This window comes from Sesamum indicum, linkage group LG13, assembly GCF_026168435.1.
Source record: "Sesamum indicum cultivar Baizhima isolate 11 linkage group LG13, ASM2616843v1, whole genome shotgun sequence".
In the NCBI taxonomy this organism is placed as follows: Eukaryota; Viridiplantae; Streptophyta; class Magnoliopsida; order Lamiales; family Pedaliaceae; genus Sesamum; species Sesamum indicum.
The window spans coordinates 18877958-18905755 of NC_142669.1; the positions used below are offsets into that span (position 1 = coordinate 18877958).

Below are 27798 nucleotides of genomic sequence, written 5' to 3' on the forward strand. Positions count from 1 at the left end.
GGACGTATGTCGATGCATAAAATGCAAATGCAAGGAAAGAAACATCTAAGGGTAATTATATTGGAAGGCTAAGTCAAAAGATGACTGGAAGTAGCGTTTATCGCGAAATAGAAAAAATAATAAAGCAACGGGCCTCAATCTTCTACGCATGAGAACTTGTGAATTTTCAGTAGTTCAAGTCCAAATTGAATGATGGGCTCAATGGACTGCCACATCCTAGTTTTGTTTGAACCATCATAACAAAATGACACGAGTCAAGTTTACACACCTTGTACTCCATCTCAAAAATTTCTCTTATAGCGCAATGTGCAGCTGCCGTCGTCACACACAGATTCTGCAAAACATACAATTTCCTGAATCGAATGGAAGTAGTAAACGAATAATTAACCCAGAGTACAAAGCAAAATAGTTAGTGATATATGCATGTTTCCCACATTTACTGCACAAACCTTTAGATCACGTCCTGAATACCATTCCATCGCACTAGAATCAGCTTCAATATCCGAATTTGTTGCACCCAATTCTTCCTTAGCTCATATCACCTTTAAGAAATTTTCCCTATTTCGAGCATGTGGCATGCTAACCATTGGTCTGCACCCAAACGGTTTTAAAAGAAGTTGCTGGTTAGGGATGATTTTTAATCAAATACAACAAACACTTCTCTCCTTTCCGTTAGAAAAAGCTCTAAGGTCCGCGAATGGAAAAACCTCTCGGGAAGTGGATCGCTAGGTCTTTTTGTGGCTTCAAGGAGTAGTACGCGTTCCTTCCCCTGTGTACGCAAGCCAACCATGTTCAATTCATATTTAATTTTGCACATTGATTCTTGTTCCCCAGGATTTTCCCCTCTCCGTGGCATGTCGTCACCCTATGCTGAACACATAAACAAAAGAAGATAAGAGAAGAGAATGATAAGAAAACGAGATGGAAATAGTGGAAGATTGTACCAACCTCATAAAAAGAAAAGACACTTGGGCTATTTTGCCACACCAAAGAGAATACTGCTTTTACCTATTTCCCTCTTTCTCCTTCACCAAACCAGTAAATGCAAAACAAATTACGAGTTGATATTTAAGGGGGAAGAAAAGATAATTGAAAAAGAAAGACTACGAAAGTGAAGGGCTACTAAGAACACCGTACTTTAAACGCAATGCTCCCTACAGATATGTTGACAAACTTTGCACCAGCTTCAGTTGCGACAGCTTGTGCAAGCATAGTTTTACTAGTACGGGGAGGTGGTGCTGTCCGTATTCCCTTCCAGGGCTGCCAAAAATCAAACAGCAAACCCGATCAACTTTGTACAACAGATAAACAAGCTATTAAACTTCGACATGCTCTACAACTACAAAGCTAATGCACCTGCGTCACATGTCCTTTGCGGAGGTAGCATCACCAATTCCTTTGAATGAAGTTCATACGAACCTGCAGATGTGCATCACAACTAATTGTCTCCAACTAGATTTGGGACACTTGCTCTTTCAAGATGTATAGCTCAAGTACAAAGAAAAAGAATATCAGAAATTACCTCTGAGTATCTGAAGCTGTGACAGAACCAGCATACCCCCTGCCAAATAAACATTCTAATTTGCAGCACAGCAAACAAGAGAAGGAAAAGGATACAGGCAATGTAAGAATATGTCCATGTACCTAAGCCCAACTCACCTGAGTGCTCCACAAAGAGTTCTATGCCTAAAATAAAATGCAATTCCCTTAGGAACTTTGGGCTTGCAGGCAGCGTTCCTGATAGCACTGCTGAATCTCCAAGGTCGTGCTCTTCGAAATAGCAGCAATAGTTGAAGTCAGGTTATCTATAAAGTTATGTGACGACTTTTATATTATAGCCTGCGAAAAAAGTGAAGAAGTTAAAAATTAGCAAGATGCCAAAACAATAAAGTGATCAAACAACACATGTTTATTAATGGTTTACAGGCCTAGGAAAGATGAATTGGGGTGTTGATATCACAAAGCCGCATCCCCTTTTAACCTAAATCAACAAACTACTCCTGACAGCATTCTGTTTTCAGAACTACGCATCATTAGGAATATCAATGTATCAAATGGATCTTCCACACGTTTCGAAAACTCTGACAACATGTCCAATGCCCTTAAACAGAAACAGAATGTCTCCCAAGTTGATGAATCTCATAAACATGAAGAATAAGATATATATTAAACAATCAAGCAGGCATACGCAAGACCCTTGGCAAAATTAGGAATTTATAACTTGAGCATGATAATCGTACAGAGAGATGAGGACTCTTCCCACCATCATCTCATTGTCGAAAAGTTCAGGGATACATCGTAGAACTAAGGTAAGATTACAGCCGCAAGAAAACAATTATGATTATAACAAAACTAATTAAGAGAATTATTGGAAACCAAAGAAAACTTCATAATGACGGTGTTTGTAATCATGACGTTCAAGAACAGAAACCAAAACTGGCAAAAAGAGCCACGTAGATACAGCCAAAAGATGGCTTAGATGCACAATAGATAACAAAGCAAACAACATATCAGCAGGCTAAATCCACAACAAACAACACTTCTCATAATATCATTACCCACATGCTATACGTAACATGTGGAATTCTCAGTGAGAGTCCTACCATCCCTCAGTTGTTTCCCAGCAAATAACAGTTACCCATAGAAACCACGATCTTCTTCACAGAGGCCCTCAAGATCATTACCTTCACGAATTCCTCCATCAAATACAACCCCAATTTTATATCATAAAGAAATTAAATAGAGTGTACCAAAAAAATAAAAAATCTTATCAAGAAACCACACATAAAAAATTACACAGACTCGGAGCGCCACGGAACCATAGGGAATTTCTATTCTTAAGAGGGATAGCACTGGGAGATCCAAAGGCCAGAGAGAGACGTGAAGAGACGGCGAGCAACGAATAGAAATTCAATTAGACGAAGCCATCCATCTAATTGGCACTAAAATGTCAAAACCCCCAACGAAATTTTTCAGTCAGGTTTTTGCATTTGCACATCTTTCTATAAATCGCCGCTTCAAGCCATTTCTTCCGTTAGTCTCTCGACGGATCAAATCTCCGTACGCATCCTCTCAAAGTAACTTACATAAACTTACACCACGGCGTATTGGTTTTTTATTTTTTACAATGTTTACATAACTAGCCATGTAAGATTTATTTGATGTATTTGATGCTTGAATCATGTAAACAAACCATCCTAAGTAAGAAATCGAGTACTACGCAAACAATAAACAATGAAACACATTGGAAACAACAAGTAAGCAAAATGAGAATGTACTCAACAACATTGGGGGGAAAAAGAGTCACGGCTCCTATGCCTTGGACGACATCCGTCGAACAACACTTGTTTAACATATGGAGCTGAAAAACACTCAAAAGCCTGTGAGCAGGGAAAAGCAAAGCTGCATAGCGCACATCTATAGCCACACTAACATATAAAGATGCAGAAAAGCCACTCTCACATACATAGGACAATGTCAGGGGAGTAGGCGGGAAATCTCCGACTTTGGACTGCCACGTGCTCAGAAAGAAGCAATGGACTGCACAACATATGCAAACAATAAGTTGTGAGTTGGATGTATGTCGATGCATAAAATGCAAATGCAAGGAAAGAAACATCTAAGGGTAATTATATTGGAAGGCTAAGTCAAAAGATGACTGGAAGTAGCGTTTATCGCGAAATAGAAAAAATAATAAAGCAACGGGCCTCAATCTTCTACGCATGAGAACTTGTGAATTTTCAGTAGTTCAAGTCCAAATTGAATGATGGGCTCCATCATAACAAAATGACACGAGTCAAGTTTACACACCTTGTACTCCATCTCAAAAATTTCTCTTATAGCGCAATGTGCAGCTGCCGTCACACACAGATTCTGCAAAACATACAATTTCCTGAATCGAATGGAAGTAGTAAACGAATAATTAACCCAGAGTACAAAGCAAAATAGTTAGTGATATATGCATGTTTCCCACATTTACTGCACAAACCTTTAGATCACGTCCTGAATACCATTCCATCGCACTAGAATCAGCTTCAATATCCGAATTTGTTGCACCCAATTCTTCCTTAGCTCATATCACCTTTAAGAAATTTTCCCTATTTCGAGCATGTGGCATGCTAACCATTGGTCTGCACCCAAACGGTTTTAAAAGAAGTTGCTGGTTAGGGATGATTTTTAATCAAATACAACAAACACTTCTCTCCTTTCCGTTAGAAAAAGCTCTAAGGTCCGCGAATGGAAAAACCTCTCGGGAAGTGGATCGCTAGGTCTTTTTGTGGCTTCAAGGAGTAGTACGCGTTCCTTCCCCTGTGTACGCAAGCCAACCATGTTCAATTCATATTTAATTTTGCACATTGATTCTTGTTCCCCAGGATTTTCCCCTCTCCGTGGCATGTCGTCACCCTATGCTGAACACATAAACAAAAGAAGATAAGAGAAGAGAATGATAAGAAAACGAGATGGAAATAGTGGAAGATTGTACCAACCTCATAAAAAGAAAAGACACTTGGGCTATTTTGCCACACCAAAGAGAATACTGCTTTTACCTATTTCCCTCTTTCTCCTTCACCAAACCAGTAAATGCAAAACAAATTACGAGTTGATATTTAAGGGGGAAGAAAAGATAATTGAAAAAGAAAGACTACGAAAGTGAAGGGCTACTAAGAACACCGTACTTTAAACGCAATGCTCCCTACAGATATGTTGACAAACTTTGCACCAGCTTCAGTTGCGACAGCTTGTGCAAGCATAGTTTTACTAGTACGGGGAGGTGGTGCTGTCCGTATTCCCTTCCAGGGCTGCCAAAAATCAAACAGCAAACCCGATCAACTTTGTACAACAGATAAACAAGCTATTAAACTTCGACATGCTCTACAACTACAAAGCTAATGCACCTGCGTCACATGTCCTTTGCGGAGGTAGCATCACCAATTCCTTTGAATGAAGTTCATACGAACCTGCAGATGTGCATCACAACTAATTGTCTCCAACTAGATTTGGGACACTTGCTCTTTCAAGATGTATAGCTCAAGTACAAAGAAAAAGAATATCAGAAATTACCTCTGAGTATCTGAAGCTGTGACAGAACCAGCATACCCCCTGCCAAATAAACATTCTAATTTGCAGCACAGCAAACAAGAGAAGGAAAAGGATACAGGCAATGTAAGAATATGTCCATGTACCTAAGCCCAACTCACCTGAGTGCTCCACAAAGAGTTCTATGCCTAAAATAAAATGCAATTCCCTTAGGAACTTTGGGCTTGCAGGCAGCGTTCCTGATAGCACTGCTGAATCTCCAAGGTCGTGCTCTTCGAAATAGCAGCAATAGTTGAAGTCAGGTTATCTATAAAGTTATGTGACGACTTTTATATTATAGCCTGCGAAAAAAGTGAAGAAGTTAAAAATTAGCAAGATGCCAAAACAATAAAGTGATCAAACAACACATGTTTATTAATGGTTTACAGGCCTAGGAAAGATGAATTGGGGTGTTGATATCACAAAGCCGCATCCCCTTTTAACCTAAATCAACAAACTACTCCTGACAGCATTCTGTTTTCAGAACTACGCATCATTAGGAATATCAATGTATCAAATGGATCTTCCACACGTTTCGAAAACTCTGACAACATGTCCAATGCCCTTAAACAGAAACAGAATGTCTCCCAAGTTGATGAATCTCATAAACATGAAGAATAAGATATATATTAAACAATCAAGCAGGCATACGCAAGACCCTTGGCAAAATTAGGAATTTATAACTTGAGCATGATAATCGTACAGAGAGATGAGGACTCTTCCCACCATCATCTCATTGTCGAAAAGTTCAGGGATACATCGTAGAACTAAGGTAAGATTACAGCCGCAAGAAAACAATTATGATTATAACAAAACTAATTAAGAGAATTATTGGAAACCAAAGAAAACTTCATAATGACGGTGTTTGTAATCATGACGTTCAAGAACAGAAACCAAAACTGGCAAAAAGAGCCACGTAGATACAGCCAAAAGATGGCTTAGATGCACAATAGATAACAAAGCAAACAACATATCAGCAGGCTAAATCCACAACAAACAACACTTCTCATAATATCATTACCCACATGCTATACGTAACATGTGGAATTCTCAGTGAGAGTCCTACCATCCCTCAGTTGTTTCCCAGCAAATAACAGTTACCCATAGAAACCACGATCTTCTTCACAGAGGCCCTCAAGATCATTACCTTCACGAATTCCTCCATCAAATACAACCCCAATTTTATATCATAAAGAAATTAAATAGAGTGTACCAAAAAAATAAAAAATCTTATCAAGAAACCACACATAAAAAATTACACAGACTCGGAGCGCCACGGAACCATAGGGAATTTCTATTCTTAAGAGGGATAGCACTGGGAGATCCAAAGGCCAGAGAGAGACGTGAAGAGACGGCGAGCAACGAATAGAAATTCAATTAGACGAAGCCATCCATCTAATTGGCACTAAAATGTCAAAACCCCCAACGAAATTTTTCAGTCAGGTTTTTGCATTTGCACATCTTTCTATAAATCGCCGCTTCAAGCCATTTCTTCCGTTAGTCTCTCGACGGATCAAATCTCCGTACGCATCCTCTCAAAGTAACTTACATAAACTTACACCACGGCGTATTGGTTTTTTATTTTTTACAATGTTTACATAACTAGCCATGTAAGATTTATTTGATGTATTTGATGCTTGAATCATGTAAACAAACCATCCTAAGTAAGAAATCGAGTACTACGCAAACAATAAACAATGAAACACATTGGAAACAACAAGTAAGCAAAATGAGAATGTACTCAACAACATTGGGGGGAAAAAGAGTCACGGCTCCTATGCCTTGGACGACATCCGTCGAACAACACTTGTTTAACATATGGAGCTGAAAAACACTCAAAAGCCTGTGAGCAGGGAAAAGCAAAGCTGCATAGCGCACATCTATAGCCACACTAACATATAAAGATGCAGAAAAGCCACTCTCACATACATAGGACAATGTCAGGGGAGTAGGCGGGAAATCTCCGACTTTGGACTGCCACGTGCTCAGAAAGAAGCAATGGACTGCACAACATATGCAAACAATAAGTTGTGAGTTGGATGTATGTCGATGCATAAAATGCAAATGCAAGGAAAGAAACATCTAAGGGTAATTATATTGGAAGGCTAAGTCAAAAGATGACTGGAAGTAGCGTTTATCGCGAAATAGAAAAAATAATAAAGCAACGGGCCTCAATCTTCTACGCATGAGAACTTGTGAATTTTCAGTAGTTCAAGTCCAAATTGAATGATGGGCTCCATCATAACAAAATGACACGAGTCAAGTTTACACACCTTGTACTCCATCTCAAAAATTTCTCTTATAGCGCAATGTGCAGCTGCCGTCACACACAGATTCTGCAAAACATACAATTTCCTGAATCGAATGGAAGTAGTAAACGAATAATTAACCCAGAGTACAAAGCAAAATAGTTAGTGATATATGCATGTTTCCCACATTTACTGCACAAACCTTTAGATCACGTCCTGAATACCATTCCATCGCACTAGAATCAGCTTCAATATCCGAATTTGTTGCACCCAATTCTTCCTTAGCTCATATCACCTTTAAGAAATTTTCCCTATTTCGAGCATGTGGCATGCTAACCATTGGTCTGCACCCAAACGGTTTTAAAAGAAGTTGCTGGTTAGGGATGATTTTTAATCAAATACAACAAACACTTCTCTCCTTTCCGTTAGAAAAAGCTCTAAGGTCCGCGAATGGAAAAACCTCTCGGGAAGTGGATCGCTAGGTCTTTTTGTGGCTTCAAGGAGTAGTACGCGTTCCTTCCCCTGTGTACGCAAGCCAACCATGTTCAATTCATATTTAATTTTGCACATTGATTCTTGTTCCCCAGGATTTTCCCCTCTCCGTGGCATGTCGTCACCCTATGCTGAACACATAAACAAAAGAAGATAAGAGAAGAGAATGATAAGAAAACGAGATGGAAATAGTGGAAGATTGTACCAACCTCATAAAAAGAAAAGACACTTGGGCTATTTTGCCACACCAAAGAGAATACTGCTTTTACCTATTTCCCTCTTTCTCCTTCACCAAACCAGTAAATGCAAAACAAATTACGAGTTGATATTTAAGGGGGAAGAAAAGATAATTGAAAAAGAAAGACTACGAAAGTGAAGGGCTACTAAGAACACCGTACTTTAAACGCAATGCTCCCTACAGATATGTTGACAAACTTTGCACCAGCTTCAGTTGCGACAGCTTGTGCAAGCATAGTTTTACTAGTACGGGGAGGTGGTGCTGTCCGTATTCCCTTCCAGGGCTGCCAAAAATCAAACAGCAAACCCGATCAACTTTGTACAACAGATAAACAAGCTATTAAACTTCGACATGCTCTACAACTACAAAGCTAATGCACCTGCGTCACATGTCCTTTGCGGAGGTAGCATCACCAATTCCTTTGAATGAAGTTCATACGAACCTGCAGATGTGCATCACAACTAATTGTCTCCAACTAGATTTGGGACACTTGCTCTTTCAAGATGTATAGCTCAAGTACAAAGAAAAAGAATATCAGAAATTACCTCTGAGTATCTGAAGCTGTGACAGAACCAGCATACCCCCTGCCAAATAAACATTCTAATTTGCAGCACAGCAAACAAGAGAAGGAAAAGGATACAGGCAATGTAAGAATATGTCCATGTACCTAAGCCCAACTCACCTGAGTGCTCCACAAAGAGTTCTATGCCTAAAATAAAATGCAATTCCCTTAGGAACTTTGGGCTTGCAGGCAGCGTTCCTGATAGCACTGCTGAATCTCCAAGGTCGTGCTCTTCGAAATAGCAGCAATAGTTGAAGTCAGGTTATCTATAAAGTTATGTGACGACTTTTATATTATAGCCTGCGAAAAAAGTGAAGAAGTTAAAAATTAGCAAGATGCCAAAACAATAAAGTGATCAAACAACACATGTTTATTAATGGTTTACAGGCCTAGGAAAGATGAATTGGGGTGTTGATATCACAAAGCCGCATCCCCTTTTAACCTAAATCAACAAACTACTCCTGACAGCATTCTGTTTTCAGAACTACGCATCATTAGGAATATCAATGTATCAAATGGATCTTCCACACGTTTCGAAAACTCTGACAACATGTCCAATGCCCTTAAACAGAAACAGAATGTCTCCCAAGTTGATGAATCTCATAAACATGAAGAATAAGATATATATTAAACAATCAAGCAGGCATACGCAAGACCCTTGGCAAAATTAGGAATTTATAACTTGAGCATGATAATCGTACAGAGAGATGAGGACTCTTCCCACCATCATCTCATTGTCGAAAAGTTCAGGGATACATCGTAGAACTAAGGTAAGATTACAGCCGCAAGAAAACAATTATGATTATAACAAAACTAATTAAGAGAATTATTGGAAACCAAAGAAAACTTCATAATGACGGTGTTTGTAATCATGACGTTCAAGAACAGAAACCAAAACTGGCAAAAAGAGCCACGTAGATACAGCCAAAAGATGGCTTAGATGCACAATAGATAACAAAGCAAACAACATATCAGCAGGCTAAATCCACAACAAACAACACTTCTCATAATATCATTACCCACATGCTATACGTAACATGTGGAATTCTCAGTGAGAGTCCTACCATCCCTCAGTTGTTTCCCAGCAAATAACAGTTACCCATAGAAACCACGATCTTCTTCACAGAGGCCCTCAAGATCATTACCTTCACGAATTCCTCCATCAAATACAACCCCAATTTTATATCATAAAGAAATTAAATAGAGTGTACCAAAAAAATAAAAAATCTTATCAAGAAACCACACATAAAAAATTACACAGACTCGGAGCGCCACGGAACCATAGGGAATTTCTATTCTTAAGAGGGATAGCACTGGGAGATCCAAAGGCCAGAGAGAGACGTGAAGAGACGGCGAGCAACGAATAGAAATTCAATTAGACGAAGCCATCCATCTAATTGGCACTAAAATGTCAAAACCCCCAACGAAATTTTTCAGTCAGGTTTTTGCATTTGCACATCTTTCTATAAATCGCCGCTTCAAGCCATTTCTTCCGTTAGTCTCTCGACGGATCAAATCTCCGTACGCATCCTCTCAAAGTAACTTACATAAACTTACACCACGGCGTATTGGTTTTTTATTTTTTACAATGTTTACATAACTAGCCATGTAAGATTTATTTGATGTATTTGATGCTTGAATCATGTAAACAAACCATCCTAAGTAAGAAATCGAGTACTACGCAAACAATAAACAAGAAACACATTGGAAACAACAAGTAAGCAAAATGAGAATGTACTCAACAACACTGGGGGGAAAAAGAGTCACGGCTCCTATGCCTTGGACGACATCCGTCGAACAACACTTGTTTAACATATGGAGCTGAAAAACACTCAAAAGCCTGTGAGCAGGGAAAAGCAAAGCTGCATAGCGCACATCTATAGCCACACTAACATATAAAGATGCAGAAAAGCCACTCTCACATACATAGGACAATGTCAGGGGAGTAGGCGAGAAATCTCCGACTTTGGACTGCCACGTGCTCAGAAAGAAGCAATGGACTGCACAACATATGCAAACAATAAGTTGTGAGTTGGACGTATGTCGATGCATAAAATGCAAATGCAAGGAAAGAAACATCTAAGGGTAATTATATTGGAAGGCTAAGTCAAAAGATGACTGGAAGTAGCGTTTATCGCGAAATAGAAAAAATAATAAAGCAACGGGCCTCAATCTTCTACGCATGAGAACTTGTGAATTTTCAGTAGTTCAAGTCCAAATTGAATGATGGGCTCAATGGACTGCCACATCCTAGTTTTGTTTGAACCATCATAACAAAATGACACGAGTCAAGTTTACAAACCTTGTACTCCATCTCAAAAATTTCTCTTATAGCGCAATGTGCAGCTGCCGTCGTCACACACAGATTCTGCAAAACATACAATTTCCTGAATCGAATGGAAGTAGTAAACGAATAATTAACCCAGAGTACAAAGCAAAATAGTTAGTGATATATGCATGTTTCCCACATTTACTGCACAAACCTTTAGATCACGTCCTGAATACCATTCCATCGCACTAGAATCAGCTTCAATATCCGAATTTGTTGCACCCAATTCTTCCTTAGCTCATATCACCTTTAAGAAATTTTCCCTATTTCGAGCATGTGGCATGCTAACCATTGGTCTGCACCCAAACGGTTTTAAAAGAAGTTGCTGGTTAGGGATGATTTTTAATCAAATACAACAAACACTTCTCTCCTTTCCGTTAGAAAAAGCTCTAAGGTCCGCGAATGGAAAAACCTCTCGGGAAGTGGATCGCTAGGTCTTTTTGTGGCTTCAAGGAGTAGTACGCGTTCCTTCCCCTGTGTACGCAAGCCAACCATGTTCAATTCATATTTAATTTTGCACATTGATTCTTGTTCCCCAGGATTTTCCCCTCTCCGTGGCATGTCGTCACCCTATGCTGAACACATAAACAAAAGAAGATAAGAGAAGAGAATGATAAGAAAACGAGATGGAAATAGTGGAAGATTGTACCAACCTCATAAAAAGAAAAGACACTTGGGCTATTTTGCCACACCAAAGAGAATACTGCTTTTACCTATTTCCCTCTTTCTCCTTCACCAAACCAGTAAATGCAAAACAAATTACGAGTTGATATTTAAGGGGGAAGAAAAGATAATTGAAAAAGAAAGACTACGAAAGTGAAGGGCTACTAAGAACACCGTACTTTAAACGCAATGCTCCCTACAGATATGTTGACAAACTTTGCACCAGCTTCAGTTGCGACAGCTTGTGCAAGCATAGTTTTACTAGTACGGGGAGGTGGTGCTGTCCGTATTCCCTTCCAGGGCTGCCAAAAATCAAACAGCAAACCCGATCAACTTTGTACAACAGATAAACAAGCTATTAAACTTCGACATGCTCTACAACTACAAAGCTAATGCACCTGCGTCACATGTCCTTTGCGGAGGCAGCATCACCAATTCCTTTGAATGAAGTTCATACGAACCTGCAGATGTGCATCACAACTAATTGTCTCCAACTAGATTTGGGACACTTGCTCTTTCAAGATGTATAGCTCAAGTACAAAGAAAAAGAATATCAGAAATTACCTCTGAGTATCTGAAGCTGTGACAGAACCAGCATACCCCCTGCCAAATAAACATTCTAATTTGCAGCACAGCAAACAAGAGAAGGAAAAGGATACAGGCAATGTAAGAATATGTCCATGTACCTAAGCCCAACTCACCTGAGTGCTCCACAAAGAGTTCTATGCCTAAAATAAAATGCAATTCCCTTAGGAACTTTGGGCTTGCAGGCAGCGTTCCTGATAGCACTGCTGAATCTCCAAGGTCGTGCTCTTCGAAATAGCAGCAATAGTTGAAGTCAGGTTATCTATAAAGTTATGTGACGACTTTTATATTATAGCCTGCGAAAAAAGTGAAGAAGTTAAAAATTAGCAAGATGCCAAAACAATAAAGTGATCAAACAACACATGTTTTTTAATGGTTTACAGGCCTAGGAAAGATGAATTGGGGTGTTGATATCACAAAGCCGCATCCCCTTTTAACCTAAATCAACAAACTACTCCTGACAGCATTCTGTTTTCAGAACTACGCATCATTAGGAATATCAATGTATCAAATGGATCTTCCACACGTTTCGAAAACTCTGACAACATGTCCAATGCCCTTAAACAGAAACAGAATGTCTCCCAAGTTGATGAATCTCATAAACATGAAGAATGAGATATATATTAAACAATCAAGCAGGCATACGCAAGACCCTTGGCAAAATTAGGAATTTATAACTTGAGCATGATAATCGTACAGAGAGATGAGGACTCTTCCCACCATCATCTCATTGTCGAAAAGTTCAGGGATACATCGTAGAACTAAGGTAAGATTACAGCCGCAAGAAAACAATTATGATTATAACAAAACTAATTAAGAGAATTATTGGAAACCAAAGAAAACTTCATAATGACGGTGTTTGTAATCATGACGTTCAAGAACAGAAACCAAAACTGGCAAAAAGAGCCACGTAGATACAGCCAAAAGATGGCTTAGATGCACAATAGATAACAAAGCAAACAACATATCAGCAGGCTAAATCCACAACAAACAACACTTCTCATAATATCATTACCCACATGCTATACGTAACATGTGGAATTCTCAGTGAGAGTCCTACCATCCCTCAGTTGTTTCCCAGCAAATAACAGTTACCCATAGAAACCACGATCTTCTTCACAGAGGCCCTCAAGATCATTACCTTCACGAATTCCTCCATCAAATACAACCCCAATTTTATATCATAAAGAAATTAAATAGAGTGACCAAAAAAATAAAAAATCTTATCAAGAAACCACACATAAAAAATTACACAGACTCGGAGCGCCACGGAACCATAGGGAATTTCTATTCTTAAGAGGGATAGCACTGGGAGATCCAAAGGCCAGAGAGAGACGTGAAGAGACGGCGAGCAACGAATAGAAATTCAATTAGACGAAGCCATCCATCTAATTGGCACTAAAATGTCAAAACCCCCAACGAAATTTTTCAGTCAGGTTTTTGCATTTGCACATCTTTCTATAAATCGCCGCTTCAAGCCATTTCTTCCGTTAGTCTCTCGACGGATCAAATCTCCGTACGCATCCTCTCAAAGTAACTTACATAAATTTACACCACGGCGTATTGGTTTTTTATTTTTTACAATGTTTACATAACTAGCCATGTAAGATTTATTTGATGTATTTGATGCTTGAATCATGTAAACAAACCATCCTAAGTAAGAAATCGAGTACTACGCAAACAATAAACAAGAAACACATTGGAAACAACAAGTAAGCAAAATGAGAATGTACTCAACAACACTGGGGGGAAAAAGAGTCACGGCTCCTATGCCTTGGACGACATCCGTCGAACAACACTTGTTTAACATATGGAGCTGAAAAACACTCAAAAGCCTGTGAGCAGGGAAAAGCAAAGCTGCATAGCGCACATCTATAGCCACACTAACATATAAAGATGCAGAAAAGCCACTCTCACATACATAGGACAATGTCAGGGGAGTAGGCGAGAAATCTCCGACTTTGGACTGCCACGTGCTCAGAAAGAAGCAATGGACTGCACAACATATGCAAACAATAAGTTGTGAGTTGGACGTATGTCGATGCATAAAATGCAAATGCAAGGAAAGAAACATCTAAGGGTAATTATATTGGAAGGCTAAGTCAAAAGATGACTGGAAGTAGCGTTTATCGCGAAATAGAAAAAATAATAAAGCAACGGGCCTCAATCTTCTACGCATGAGAACTTGTGAATTTTCAGTAGTTCAAGTCCAAATTGAATGATGGGCTCAATGGACTGCCACATCCTAGTTTTGTTTGAACCATCATAACAAAATGACACGAGTCAAGTTTACACACCTTGTACTCCATCTCAAAAATTTCTCTTATAGCGCAATGTGCAGCTGCCGTCGTCACACACAGATTCTGCAAAACATACAATTTCCTGAATCGAATGGAAGTAGTAAACGAATAATTAACCCAGAGTACAAAGCAAAATAGTTAGTGATATATGCATGTTTCCCACATTTACTGCACAAACCTTTAGATCACGTCCTGAATACCATTCCATCGCACTAGAATCAGCTTCAATATCCGAATTTGTTGCACCCAATTCTTCCTTAGCTCATATCACCTTTAAGAAATTTTCCCTATTTCGAGCATGTGGCATGCTAACCATTGGTCTGCACCCAAACGGTTTTAAAAGAAGTTGCTGGTTAGGGATGATTTTTAATCAAATACAACAAACACTTCTCTCCTTTCCGTTAGAAAAAGCTCTAAGGTCCGCGAATGGAAAAACCTCTCGGGAAGTGGATCGCTAGGTCTTTTTGTGGCTTCAAGGAGTAGTACGCGTTCCTTCCCCTGTGTACGCAAGCCAACCATGTTCAATTCATATTTAATTTTGCACATTGATTCTTGTTCCCCAGGATTTTCCCCTCTCCGTGGCATGTCGTCACCCTATGCTGAACACATAAACAAAAGAAGATAAGAGAAGAGAATGATAAGAAAACGAGATGGAAATAGTGGAAGATTGTACCAACCTCATAAAAAGAAAAGACACTTGGGCTATTTTGCCACACCAAAGAGAATACTGCTTTTACCTATTTCCCTCTTTCTCCTTCACCAAACCAGTAAATGCAAAACAAATTACGAGTTGATATTTAAGGGGGAAGAAAAGATAATTGAAAAAGAAAGACTACGAAAGTGAAGGGCTACTAAGAACACCGTACTTTAAACGCAATGCTCCCTACAGATATGTTGACAAACTTTGCACCAGCTTCAGTTGCGACAGCTTGTGCAAGCATAATTGTACTAGTACGGGGAGGTGGTGCTGTCCGTATTCCCTTCCAGGGCTGCCAAAAATCAAACAGCAAACACGATCAACTTTCTACAACAGATAAACAAGCTATTAAACTTCGACATGCTCTACAACTACAAAGCTAATGCACCTGGGTCACATGTCCTTTGCGGAGGCAGCATCACCAATTCCTTTGAATGAAGTTCATACGAACCTGCAGATGTGCATCACAACTAATTGTCTCCAACTAGATTTGGGACACTTGCTCTTTCAAGATGTATAGCTCAAGTACAAAGAAAAAGAATATCAGAAATTACCTCTGAGTATCTGAAGCTGTGACAGAACCAGCATACCCCCTGCCAAATAAACATTCTAATTTGCAGCACAGCAAACAAGAGAAGGAAAAGGATACAGGCAATGTAAGAATATGTCCATGTACCTAAGCCCAACTCACCTCAGTGCTCCACAAAGAGTTCTATGCCTAAAATAAAATGCAATTCCCTTAGGAACTTTGGGCTTGCAGGCAGCGTTCCTGATAGCACTGCTGAATCTCCAAGGTCGTGCTCTTCGAAATAGCAGCAATAGTTGAAGTCAGGTTATCTATAAAGTTATGTGACGACTTTTATATTATAGCCTGCGAAAAAAGTGAAGAAGTTAAAAATTAGCAAGATGCCAAAACAATAAAGTGATCAAACAACACATGTTTTTTAATGGTTTACAGGCCTAGGAAAGATGAATTGGGGTGTTGATATCACAAAGCCGCATCCCCTTTTAACCTAAATCAACAAACTACTCCTGACAGCATTCTGTTTTCAGAACTACGCATCATTAGGAATATCAATGTATCAAATGGATCTTCCACACGTTTCGAAAACTCTGACAACATGTCCAATGCCCTTAAACAGAAACAGAATGTCTCCCAAGTTGATGAATCTCATAAACATGAAGAATAAGATATATATTAAACAATCAAGCAGGCATACGCAAGACCCTTGGCAAAATTAGGAATTTATAACTTGAGCATGATAATCGTACAGAGAGATGAGGACTCTTCCCACCATCATCTCATTGTCGAAAAGTTCAGGGATACATCGTAGAACTAAGGTAAGATTACAGCCGCAAGAAAACAATTATGATTATAACAAAACTAATTAAGAGAATTATTGGAAACCAAAGAAAACTTCATAATGACGGTGTTTGTAATCATGACGTTCAAGAACAGAAACCAAAACTGGCAAAAAGAGCCACGTAGATACAGCCAAAAGATGGCTTAGATGCACAATAGATAACAAAGCAAACAACATATCAGCAGGCTAAATCCACAACAAACAACACTTCTCATAATATCATTACCCACATGCTATACGTAACATGTGGAATTCTCAGTGAGAGTCCTACCATCCCTCAGTTGTTTCCCAGCAAATAACAGTTACCCATAGAAACCACGATCTTCTTCACAGAGGCCCTCAAGATCATTACCTTCACGAATTCCTCCATCAAATACAACCCCAATTTTATATCATAAAGAAATTAAATAGAGTGACCAAAAAAATAAAAAATCTTATCAAGAAACCACACATAAAAAATTACACAGACTCGGAGCGCCACGGAACCATAGGGAATTTCTATTCTTAAGAGGGATAGCACTGGGAGATCCAAAGGCCAGAGAGAGACGTGAAGAGACGGCGAGCAACGAATAGAAATTCAATTAGACGAAGCCATCCATCTAATTGGCACTAAAATGTCAAAACCCCCAACGAAATTTTTCAGTCAGGTTTTTGCATTTGCACATCTTTCTATAAATCGCCGCTTCAAGCCATTTCTTCCGTTAGTCTCTCGACGGATCAAATCTCCGTACGCATCCTCTCAAAGTAACTTACATAAACTTACACCACGGCGTATTGGTTTTTTATTTTTTACAATGTTTACATAACTAGCCATGTAAGATTTATTTGATGTATTTGATGCTTGAATCATGTAAACAAACCATCCTAAGTAAGAAATCGAGTACTACGCAAACAATAAACAATGAAACACATTGGAAACAACAAGTAAGCAAAATGAGAATGTACTCAACAACACTGGGGGGAAAAAGAGTCACGGCTCCTATGCCTTGGACGACATCCGTCGAACAACACTTGTTTAACATATGGAGCTGAAAAACACTCAAAAGCCTGTGAGCAGGGAAAAGCAAAGCTGCATAGCGCACATCTATAGCCACACTAACATATAAAGATGCAGAAAAGCCACTCTCACATACATAGGACAATGTCAGGGGAGTAGGCGAGAAATCTCCGACTTTGGACTGCCACGTGCTCAGAAAGAAGCAATGGACTGCACAACATATGCAAACAATAAGTTGTGAGTTGGACGTATGTCGATGCATAAAATGCAAATGCAAGGAAAGAAACATCTAAGGGTAATTATATTGGAAGGCTAAGTCAAAAGATGACTGGAAGTAGCGTTTATCGCGAAATAGAAAAAATAATAAAGCAACGGGCCTCAATCTTCTACGCATGAGAACTTGTGAATTTTCAGTAGTTCAAGTCCAAATTGAATGATGGGCTCAATGGACTGCCACATCCTAGTTTTGTTTGAACCATCATAACAAAATGACACGAGTCAAGTTTACACACCTTGTACTCCATCTCAAAAATTTCTCTTATAGCGCAATGTGCAGCTGCCGTCGTCACACACAGATTCTGCAAAACATACAATTTCCTGAATCGAATGGAAGTAGTAAACGAATAATTAACCCAGAGTACAAAGCAAAATAGTTAGTGATATATGCATGTTTCCCACATTTACTGCACAAACCTTTAGATCACGTCCTGAATACCATTCCATCGCACTAGAATCAGCTTCAATATCCGAATTTGTTGCACCCAATTCTTCCTTAGCTCATATCACCTTTAAGAAATTTTCCCTATTTCGAGCATGTGGCATGCTAACCATTGGTCTGCACCCAAACGGTTTTAAAAGAAGTTGCTGGTTAGGCATGATTTTTAATCAAATACAACAAACACTTCTCTCCTTTCCGTTAGAAAAAGCTCTAAGGTCCGCGAATGGAAAAACCTCTCGGGAAGTGGATCGCTAGGTCTTTTTGTGGCTTCAAGGAGTAGTACGCGTTCCTTCCCCTGTGTACGCAAGCCAACCATGTTCAATTCATATTTAATTTTGCACATTGATTCTTGTTCCCCAGGATTTTCCCCTCTCCGTGGCATGTCGTCACCCTATGCTGAACACATAAACAAAAGAAGATAAGAGAAGAGAATGATAAGAAAACGAGATGGAAATAGTGGAAGATTGTACCAACCTCATAAAAAGAAAAGACACTTGGGCTATTTTGCCACACCAAAGAGAATACTGCTTTTACCTATTTCCCTCTTTCTCCTTCACCAAACCAGTAAATGCAAAACAAATTACGAGTTGATATTTAAGGGGGAAGAAAAGATAATTGAAAAAGAAAGACTACGAAAGTGAAGGGCTACTAAGAACACCGTACTTTAAACGCAATGCTCCCTACAGATATGTTGACAAACTTTGCACCAGCTTCAGTTGCGACAGCTTGTGCAAGCATAATTTTACTAGTACGGGGAGGTGGTGCTGTCCGTATTCCCTTCCAGGGCTGCCAAAAATCAAACAGCAAACACGATCAACTTTCTACAACAGATAAACAAGCTATTAAACTTCGACATGCTCTACAACTACAAAGCTAATGCACCTGGGTCACATGTCCTTTGCGGAGGCAGCATCACCAATTCCTTTGAATGAAGTTCATACGAACCTGCAGATGTGCATCACAACTAATTGTCTCCAACTAGATTTGGGACACTTGCTCTTTCAAGATGTATAGCTCAAGTACAAAGAAAAAGAATATCAGAAATTACCTCTGAGTATCTGAAGCTGTGACAGAACCAGCATACCCCCTGCCAAATAAACATTCTAATTTGCAGCACAGCAAACAAGAGAAGGAAAAGGATACAGGCAATGTAAGAATATGTCCATGTACCTAAGCCCAACTCACCTGAGTGCTCCACAAAGAGTTCTATGCCTAAAATAAAATGCAATTCCCTTAGGAACTTTGGGCTTGCAGGCAGCGTTCCTGATAGCACTGCTGAATCTCCAAGGTCGTGCTCTTCGAAATAGCAGCAATAGTTGAAGTCAGGTTATCTATAAAGTTATGTGACGACTTTTATATTATAGCCTGCGAAAAAAGTGAAGAAGTTAAAAATTAGCAAGATGCCAAAACAATAAAGTGATCAAACAACACATGTTTATTAATGGTTTACAGGCCTAGGAAAGATGAATTGGGGTGTTGATATCACAAAGCCGCATCCCCTTTTAACCTAAATCAACAAACTACTCCTGACAGCATTCTGTTTTCAGAACTACGCATCATTAGGAATATCAATGTATCAAATGGATCTTCCACACGTTTCGAAAACTCTGACAACATGTCCAATGCCCTTAAACAGAAACAGAATGTCTCCCAAGTTGATGAATCTCATAAACATGAAGAATAAGATATATATTAAACAATCAAGCAGGCATACGCAAGACCCTTGGCAAAATTAGGAATTTATAACTTGAGCATGATAATCGTACAGAGAGATGAGGACTCTTCCCACCATCATCTCATTGTCGAAAAGTTCAGGGATACATCGTAGAACTAAGGTAAGATTACAGCCGCAAGAAAACAATTATGATTATAACAAAACTAATTAAGAGAATTATTGGAAACCAAAGAAAACTTCATAATGACGGTGTTTGTAATCATGACGTTCAAGAACAGAAACCAAAACTGGCAAAAAGAGCCACGTAGATACAGCCAAAAGATGGCTTAGATGCACAATAGATAACAAAGCAAACAACATATCAGCAGGCTAAATCCACAACAAACAACACTTCTCATAATATCATTACCCACATGCTATACGTAACATGTGGAATTCTCAGTGAGAGTCCTACCATCCCTCAGTTGTTTCCCAGCAAATAACAGTTACCCATAGAAACCACGATCTTCTTCACAGAGGCCCTCAAGATCATTACCTTCACGAATTCCTCCATCAAATACAACCCCAATTTTATATCATAAAGAAATTAAATAGAGTGACCAAAAAAATAAAAAATCTTATCAAGAAACCACACATAAAAAATTACACAGACTCGGAGCGCCACGGAACCATAGGGAATTTCTATTCTTAAGAGGGATAGCACTGGGAGATCCAAAGGCCAGAGAGAGACGTGAAGAGACGGCGAGCAACGAATAGAAATTCAATTAGACGAAGCCATCCATCTAATTGGCACTAAAATGTCAAAACCCCCAACGAAATTTTTCAGTCAGGTTTTTGCATTTGCACATCTTTCTATAAATCGCCGCTTCAAGCCATTTCTTCCGTTAGTCTCTCGACGGATCAAATCTCCGTACGCATCCTCTCAAAGTAACTTACATAAACTTACACCACGGCGTATTGGTTTTTTATTTTTTACAATGTTTACATAACTAGCCATGTAAGATTTATTTGATGTATTTGATGCTTGAATCATGTAAACAAACCATCCTAAGTAAGAAATCGAGTACTACGCAAACAATAAACAATGAAACACATTGGAAACAACAAGTAAGCAAAATGAGAATGTACTCAACAACACTGGGGGGAAAAAGAGTCACGGCTCCTATGCCTTGGACGACATCCGTCGAACAACACTTGTTTAACATATGGAGCTGAAAAACACTCAAAAGCCTGTGAGCAGGGAAAAGCAAAGCTGCATAGCGCACATCTATAGCCACACTAACATATAAAGATGCAGAAAAGCCACTCTCACATACATAGGACAATGTCAGGGGAGTAGGCGAGAAATCTCCGACTTTGGACTGCCACGTGCTCAGAAAGAAGCAATGGACTGCACAACATATGCAAACAATAAGTTGTGAGTTGGACGTATGTCGATGCATAAAATGCAAATGCAAGGAAAGAAACATCTAAGGGTAATTATATTGGAAGGCTAAGTCAAAAGATGACTGGAAGTAGCGTTTATCGCGAAATAGAAAAAATAATAAAGCAACGGGCCTCAATCTTCTACGCATGAGAACTTGTGAATTTTCAGTAGTTCAAGTCCAAATTGAATGATGGGCTCAATGGACTGCCACATCCTAGTTTTGTTTGAACCATCATAACAAAATGACACGAGTCAAGTTTACACACCTTGTACTCCATCTCAAAAATTTCTCTTATAGCGCAATGTGCAGCTGCCGTCACACACAGATTCTGCAAAACATACAATTTCCTGAATCGAATGGAAGTAGTAAACGAATAATTAACCCAGAGTACAAAGCAAAATAGTTAGTGATATATGCATGTTTCCCACATTTACTGCACAAACCTTTAGATCACGTCCTGAATACCATTCCATCGCACTAGAATCAGCTTCAATATCCGAATTTGTTGCACCCAATTCTTCCTTAGCTCATATCACCTTTAAGAAATTTTCCCTATTTCGAGCATGTGGCATGCTAACCATTGGTCTGCACCCAAACGGTTTTAAAAGAAGTTGCTGGTTAGGGATGATTTTTAATCAAATACAACAAACACTTCTCTCCTTTCCGTTAGAAAAAGCTCTAAGGTCCGCGAATGGAAAAACCTCTCGGGAAGTGGATCGCTAGGTCTTTTTGTGGCTTCAAGGAGTAGTACGCGTTCCTTCCCCTGTGTACGCAAGCCAACCATGTTCAATTCATATTTAATTTTGCACATTGATTCTTGTTCCCCAGGATTTTCCCCTCTCCGTGGCATGTCGTCACCCTATGCTGAACACATAAACAAAAGAAGATAAGAGAAGAGAATGATAAGAAAACGAGATGGAAATAGTGGAAGATTGTACCAACCTCATAAAAAGAAAAGACACTTGGGCTATTTTGCCACACCAAAGAGAATACTGCTTTTACCTATTTCCCTCTTTCTCCTTCACCAAACCAGTAAATGCAAAACAAATTACGAGTTGATATTTAAGGGGGAAGAAAAGATAATTGAAAAAGAAAGACTACGAAAGTGAAGGGCTACTAAGAACACCGTACTTTAAACGCAATGCTCCCTACAGATATGTTGACAAACTTTGCACCAGCTTCAGTTGCGACAGCTTGTGCAAGCATAATTTTACTAGTACGGGGAGGTGGTGCTGTCCGTATTCCCTTCCAGGGCTGCCAAAAATCAAACAGCAAACACGATCAACTTTCTACAACAGATAAACAAGCTATTAAACTTCGACATGCTCTACAACTACAAAGCTAATGCACCTGGGTCACATGTCCTTTGCGGAGGCAGCATCACCAATTCCTTTGAATGAAGTTCATACGAACCTGCAGATGTGCATCACAACTAATTGTCTCCAACTAGATTTGGGACACTTGCTCTTTCAAGATGTATAGCTCAAGTACAAAGAAAAAGAATATCAGAAATTACCTCTGAGTATCTGAAGCTGTGACAGAACCAGCATACCCCCTGCCAAATAAACATTCTAATTTGCAGCACAGCAAACAAGAGAAGGAAAAGGATACAGGCAATGTAAGAATATGTCCATGTACCTAAGCCCAACTCACCTGAGTGCTCCACAAAGAGTTCTATGCCTAAAATAAAATGCAATTCCCTTAGGAACTTTGGGCTTGCAGGCAGCGTTCCTGATAGCACTGCTGAATCTCCAAGGTCGTGCTCTTCGAAATAGCAGCAATAGTTGAAGTCAGGTTATCTATAAAGTTATGTGACGACTTTTATATTATAGCCTGCGAAAAAAGTGAAGAAGTTAAAAATTAGCAAGATGCCAAAACAATAAAGTGATCAAACAACACATGTTTATTAATGGTTTACAGGCCTAGGAAAGATGAATTGGGGTGTTGATATCACAAAGCCGCATCCCCTTTTAACCTAAATCAACAAACTACTCCTGACAGCATTCTGTTTTCAGAACTACGCATCATTAGGAATATCAATGTATCAAATGGATCTTCCACACGTTTCGAAAACTCTGACAACATGTCCAATGCCCTTAAACAGAAACAGAATGTCTCCCAAGTTGATGAATCTCATAAACATGAAGAATAAGATATATATTAAACAATCAAGCAGGCATACGCAAGACCCTTGGCAAAATTAGGAATTTATAACTTGAGCATGATAATCGTACAGAGAGATGAGGACTCTTCCCACCATCATCTCATTGTCGAAAAGTTCAGGGATACATCGTAGAACTAAGGTAAGATTACAGCCGCAAGAAAACAATTATGATTATAACAAAACTAATTAAGAGAATTATTGGAAACCAAAGAAAACTTCATAATGACGGTGTTTGTAATCATGACGTTCAAGAACAGAAACCAAAACTGGCAAAAAGAGCCACGTAGATACAGCCAAAAGATGGCTTAGATGCACAATAGATAACAAAGCAAACAACATATCAGCAGGCTAAATCCACAACAAACAACACTTCTCATAATATCATTACCCACATGCTATACGTAACATGTGGAATTCTCAGTGAGAGTCCTACCATCCCTCAGTTGTTTCCCAGCAAATAACAGTTACCCATAGAAACCACGATCTTCTTCACAGAGGCCCTCAAGATCATTACCTTCACGAATTCCTCCATCAAATACAACCCCAATTTTATATCATAAAGAAATTAAATAGAGTGTACCAAAAAAATAAAAAATCTTATCAAGAAACCACACATAAAAAATTACACAGACTCGGAGCGCCACGGAACCATAGGGAATTTCTATTCTTAAGAGGGATAGCACTGGGAGATCCAAAGGCCAGAGAGAGACGTGAAGAGACGGCGAGCAACGAATAGAAATTCAATTAGACGAAGCCATCCATCTAATTGGCACTAAAATGTCAAAACCCCAACGAAATTTTTCAGCCAGGTTTTTGCATTTGCACATCTTTCTATAAATCGCCGCTTCAAGCCATTTCTTCCGTTAGTCTCTCGACGGATCAAATCTCCGTACGCATCCTCTCAAAGTAACTTACATAAATTTACACCACGGCGTATTGGTTTTTTATTTTTTACAATGTTTACATAACTAGCCATGTAAGATTTATTTGATGTATTTGATGCTTGAATCATGTAAACAAACCATCCTAAGTAAGAAATCGAGTACTACGCAAACAATAAACAATGAAACACATTGGAAACAACAAGTAAGCAAAATGAGAATGTACTCAACAACATTGGGGGGAAAAAGAGTCACGGCTCCTATGCCTTGGACGACATCCGTCGAACAACACTTGTTTAACATATGGAGCTGAAAAACACTCAAAAGCCTGTGAGCAGGGAAAAGCAAAGCTGCATAGCGCACATCTATAGCCACACTAACATATAAAGATGCAGAAAAGCCACTCTCACATACATAGGACAATGTCAGGGGAGTAGGCGAGAAATCTCCGACTTTGGACTGCCACGTGCTCAGAAAGAAGCAATGGACTGCACAACATATGCAAACAATAAGTTGTGAGTTGGACGTATGTCGATGCATAAAATGCAAATGCAAGGAAAGAAACATCTAAGGGTAATTATATTGGAAGGCTAAGTCAAAAGATGACTGGAAGTAGCGTTTATCGCGAAATAGAAAAAATAATAAAGCAACGGGCCTCAATCTTCTACGCATGAGAACTTGTGAATTTTCAGTAGTTCAAGTCCAAATTGAATGATGGGCTCCATCATAACAAAATGACACGAGTCAAGTTTACACACCTTGTACTCCATCTCAAAAATTTCTCTTATAGCGCAATGTGCAGCTGCCGTCACACACAGATTCTGCAAAACATACAATTTCCTGAATCGAATGGAAGTAGTAAACGAATAATTAACCCAGAGTACAAAGCAAAATAGTTAGTGATATATGCATGTTCCCACATTTACTGCACAAACCTTTAGATCACGTCCTGAATACCATTCCATCGCACTAGAATCAGCTTCAATATCTGAATTTGTTGCACCCAATTCTTCCTTAGCTCATATCACCTTTAAGAAATTTTCCCTATTTCGAGCATGTGGCATGCTAACCATTGGTCTGCACCCAAACGGTTTTAAAAGAAGTTGCTGGTTAGGGATGATTTTTAATCAAATACAACAAACACTTCTCTCCTTTCCGTTAGAAAAAGCTCTAAGGTCCGCGAATGGAAAAACCTCTCGGGAAGTGGATCGCTAGGTCTTTTTGTGGCTTCAAGGAGTAGTACGCGTTCCTTCCCCTGTGTACGCAAGCCAACCATGTTCAATTCATATTTAATTTTGCACATTGATTCTTGTTCCCCAGGATTTTCCCCTCTCCGTGGCATGTCGTCACCCTATGCTGAACACATAAACAAAAGAAGATAAGAGAAGAGAATGATAAGAAAACGAGATGGAAATAGTGGAAGATTGTACCAACCTCATAAAAAGAAAAGACACTTGGGCTATTTTGCCACACCAAAGAGAATACTGCTTTTACCTATTTCCCTCTTTCTCCTTCACCAAACCAGTAAATGCAAAACAAATTACGAGTTGATATTTAAGGGGGAAGAAAAGATAATTGAAAAAGAAAGACTACGAAAGTGAAGGGCTACTAAGAACACCGTACTTTAAACGCAATGCTCCCTACAGATATGTTGACAAACTTTGCACCAGCTTCAGTTGCGACAGCTTGTGCAAGCATAGTTTTACTAGTACGGGGAGGTGGTGCTGTCCGTATTCCCTTCCAGGGCTGCCAAAAATCAAACAGCAAACACGATCAACTTTCTACAACAGATAAACAAGCTATTAAACTTCGACATGCTCTACAACTACAAAGCTAATGCACCTGCGTCACATGTCCTTTGCGGAGGCAGCATCACCAATTCCTTTGAATGAAGTTCATACGAACCTGCAGATGTGCATCACAACTAATTGTCTCCAACTAGATTTGGGACACTTGCTCTTTCAAGATGTATAGCTCAAGTACAAAGAAAAAGAATATCAGAAATTACCTCTGAGTATCTGAAGCTGTGACAGAACCAGCATACCCCCTGCCAAATAAACATTCTAATTTGCAGCACAGCAAACAAGAGAAGGAAAAGGATACAGGCAATGTAAGAATATGTCCATGTACCTAAGCCCAACTCACCTGAGTGCTCCACAAAGAGTTCTATGCCTAAAATAAAATGCAATTCCCTTAGGAACTTTGGGCTTGCAGGCAGCGTTCCTGATAGCACTGCTGAATCTCCAAGGTCGTGCTCTTCGAAATAGCAGCAATAGTTGAAGTCAGGTTATCTATAAAGTTATGTGACGACTTTTATATTATAGCCTGCGAAAAAAGTGAAGAAATTAAATTAGCAAGATGCCAAAAGAATAAAGTGATCAAACAACACATGTTTATTAATGGTTTCCAGGCCTAGGAAAGATGAATTGGGGTGTTGATATCACAGAGCCGCATCCCCTTTTAACCTAAATCAACAAACTACTCTTGACAGCATTCTGTTTTCAGAACTACGCATCATTAGGAATATCAATGTATCAAATGGATCTTCCACACGTTTCGAAAACTCTGACAACATGTCCAATGCCCTTAAACAGAAACAGGATGTCTCCCAAGTTGATGAATCTCATTAACATGAAGAATAAGATATATATTAAACAATCAAGCAGGCATATGCAAGACCCTTGGCAAAATTAGGAATTTATAACTTGAGCATGATAATCGTACAGAAAGATGAGGACTCTTCCCACCATCATCTCATTGTCGAAAAGTTCAGGGATATATCGTAGAACTAAGGTAAGATTACAGCCGCAAGAAAACAATTATGATTATAACAAAACTAACTAAGAGAATTATTGGAAACCAAAGAAAACTTCATAATGAGGGTGTTTGTAATCATGACGTTCAAGAACAGAAACCAAAACTGGCAAAAAGAGCCACGTAGATACAGCCAAAAGATGGCTTATATGCACAATAGATAACAAAGCAAACAAGATATCAACAGGCTAAATCCACAACAAACAACACTTCTCATAATATCATTACCCACATGCTACACGTAACATGTGGAATTCTCAGTGAGAGTCCTACCATCCCTCAGTTGTTTCCCAGCAAATAACAATTACCCATAATGCACACATTAGCTATGGGACGAAGAAAACCAAAACTGTTTGTTTCTTGAAATTCTTGACAAAAACATGGACTTCTTGAATCTTTTGAGTTCAAGAATCCATGATTTCTTGACAGAAACCTTAAATTTCTTGAAATCTTTTACAGAGAACATAAAAGTTGTTGAATCTTTGGGTTCAAAATACTTGGTTTCTTGAAATTCTTGGCAAAAACCTTAAATTTCTTGAATCTTTGAATGGAATGGAAAAGGGCCTT

The 27798-nt window shown here is 39.1% G+C and overlaps 4 long non-coding RNA genes across 56 annotated transcripts in view; all 4 read right to left on the minus strand.

Moving 5' to 3' along the window:
• Nucleotides 1–15443, minus strand: part of LOC105155340 (retrovirus-related Pol polyprotein from transposon TNT 1-94) — a 51207-nt gene extending 35764 nt beyond the window's left edge. For 38 of the 50 annotated variants that reach the window (XR_016063580.1, XR_016063615.1, XR_016063589.1 and 35 more), the window contains exons 1-37: nucleotides 15361–15443; nucleotides 15172–15248; nucleotides 14931–15093; nucleotides 14673–14814; nucleotides 14492–14557; nucleotides 12311–14189; nucleotides 12174–12212; nucleotides 12008–12070; nucleotides 11789–11911; nucleotides 11600–11676; nucleotides 11359–11521; nucleotides 11101–11242; nucleotides 10920–10985; nucleotides 8738–10617; nucleotides 8601–8639; nucleotides 8435–8497; nucleotides 8216–8338; nucleotides 8027–8103; nucleotides 7786–7948; nucleotides 7528–7669; nucleotides 7350–7412; nucleotides 5199–7079; nucleotides 5062–5100; nucleotides 4896–4958; nucleotides 4677–4799; nucleotides 4488–4564; nucleotides 4247–4409; nucleotides 3989–4130; nucleotides 3811–3873; nucleotides 1660–3540; nucleotides 1523–1561; nucleotides 1357–1419; nucleotides 1138–1260; nucleotides 949–1025; nucleotides 708–870; nucleotides 450–591; nucleotides 269–334 (exon numbers count right to left, since the gene is read on the minus strand). This is a non-coding gene — a long non-coding RNA (retrovirus-related Pol polyprotein from transposon TNT 1-94). The remainder of the gene's footprint in view (nucleotides 1–268; nucleotides 335–449; nucleotides 592–707; nucleotides 871–948; nucleotides 1026–1137; nucleotides 1261–1356; nucleotides 1420–1522; nucleotides 1562–1659; nucleotides 3541–3810; nucleotides 3874–3988; nucleotides 4131–4246; nucleotides 4410–4487; nucleotides 4565–4676; nucleotides 4800–4895; nucleotides 4959–5061; nucleotides 5101–5198; nucleotides 7080–7349; nucleotides 7413–7527; nucleotides 7670–7785; nucleotides 7949–8026; nucleotides 8104–8215; nucleotides 8339–8434; nucleotides 8498–8600; nucleotides 8640–8737; nucleotides 10618–10919; nucleotides 10986–11100; nucleotides 11243–11358; nucleotides 11522–11599; nucleotides 11677–11788; nucleotides 11912–12007; nucleotides 12071–12173; nucleotides 12213–12310; nucleotides 14190–14491; nucleotides 14558–14672; nucleotides 14815–14930; nucleotides 15094–15171; nucleotides 15249–15360) is intronic. The other 12 variants (XR_016063578.1, XR_016063579.1, XR_016063600.1 and 9 more) reach the window with 12 other exon arrangements.
• A 449-nt stretch (nucleotides 15444–15892) lies between these two features.
• LOC148784602 (uncharacterized) lies at nucleotides 15893–19046 on the minus strand. Of its 2 annotated transcripts, XR_016063572.1 has the most exons (7): nucleotides 18934–19046; nucleotides 18745–18821; nucleotides 18504–18666; nucleotides 18246–18387; nucleotides 18065–18130; nucleotides 17689–17762; nucleotides 15893–17583 (listed from the first exon to the last, which is right to left on the minus strand). It is a non-coding gene; the product is annotated as an uncharacterized LOC148784602 (long non-coding RNA). The 2 variants fall into 2 exon arrangements; XR_016063571.1 differs by having other exon boundaries at nucleotides 15893–17762.
• A 106-nt stretch (nucleotides 19047–19152) lies between these two features.
• On the minus strand, nucleotides 19153–22616 carry LOC148784603 (uncharacterized). 3 transcript variants are annotated; one of them, XR_016063567.1, is made up of 9 exons: nucleotides 22504–22616; nucleotides 22315–22391; nucleotides 22074–22236; nucleotides 21816–21957; nucleotides 21638–21700; nucleotides 21262–21335; nucleotides 19456–21156; nucleotides 19319–19357; nucleotides 19153–19215 (listed from the first exon to the last, which is right to left on the minus strand). It is a non-coding gene; the product is annotated as an uncharacterized LOC148784603 (long non-coding RNA). The 3 variants fall into 3 exon arrangements; XR_016063568.1 differs by having other exon boundaries at nucleotides 19456–19635; nucleotides 21079–21335; XR_016063566.1 differs by having other exon boundaries at nucleotides 19456–21335.
• Nucleotides 22617–22722: 106 nt separating this feature from the next.
• Nucleotides 22723–27482, minus strand: LOC148784604 (uncharacterized). The gene is made up of 11 exons (XR_016063565.1): nucleotides 26563–27482; nucleotides 26426–26464; nucleotides 26260–26322; nucleotides 26041–26163; nucleotides 25852–25928; nucleotides 25611–25773; nucleotides 25353–25494; nucleotides 25176–25238; nucleotides 23026–24905; nucleotides 22889–22927; nucleotides 22723–22785 (listed from the first exon to the last, which is right to left on the minus strand). It is a non-coding gene; the product is annotated as an uncharacterized LOC148784604 (long non-coding RNA).
• Between the last annotated feature and the right edge of the window lie 316 nt (nucleotides 27483–27798).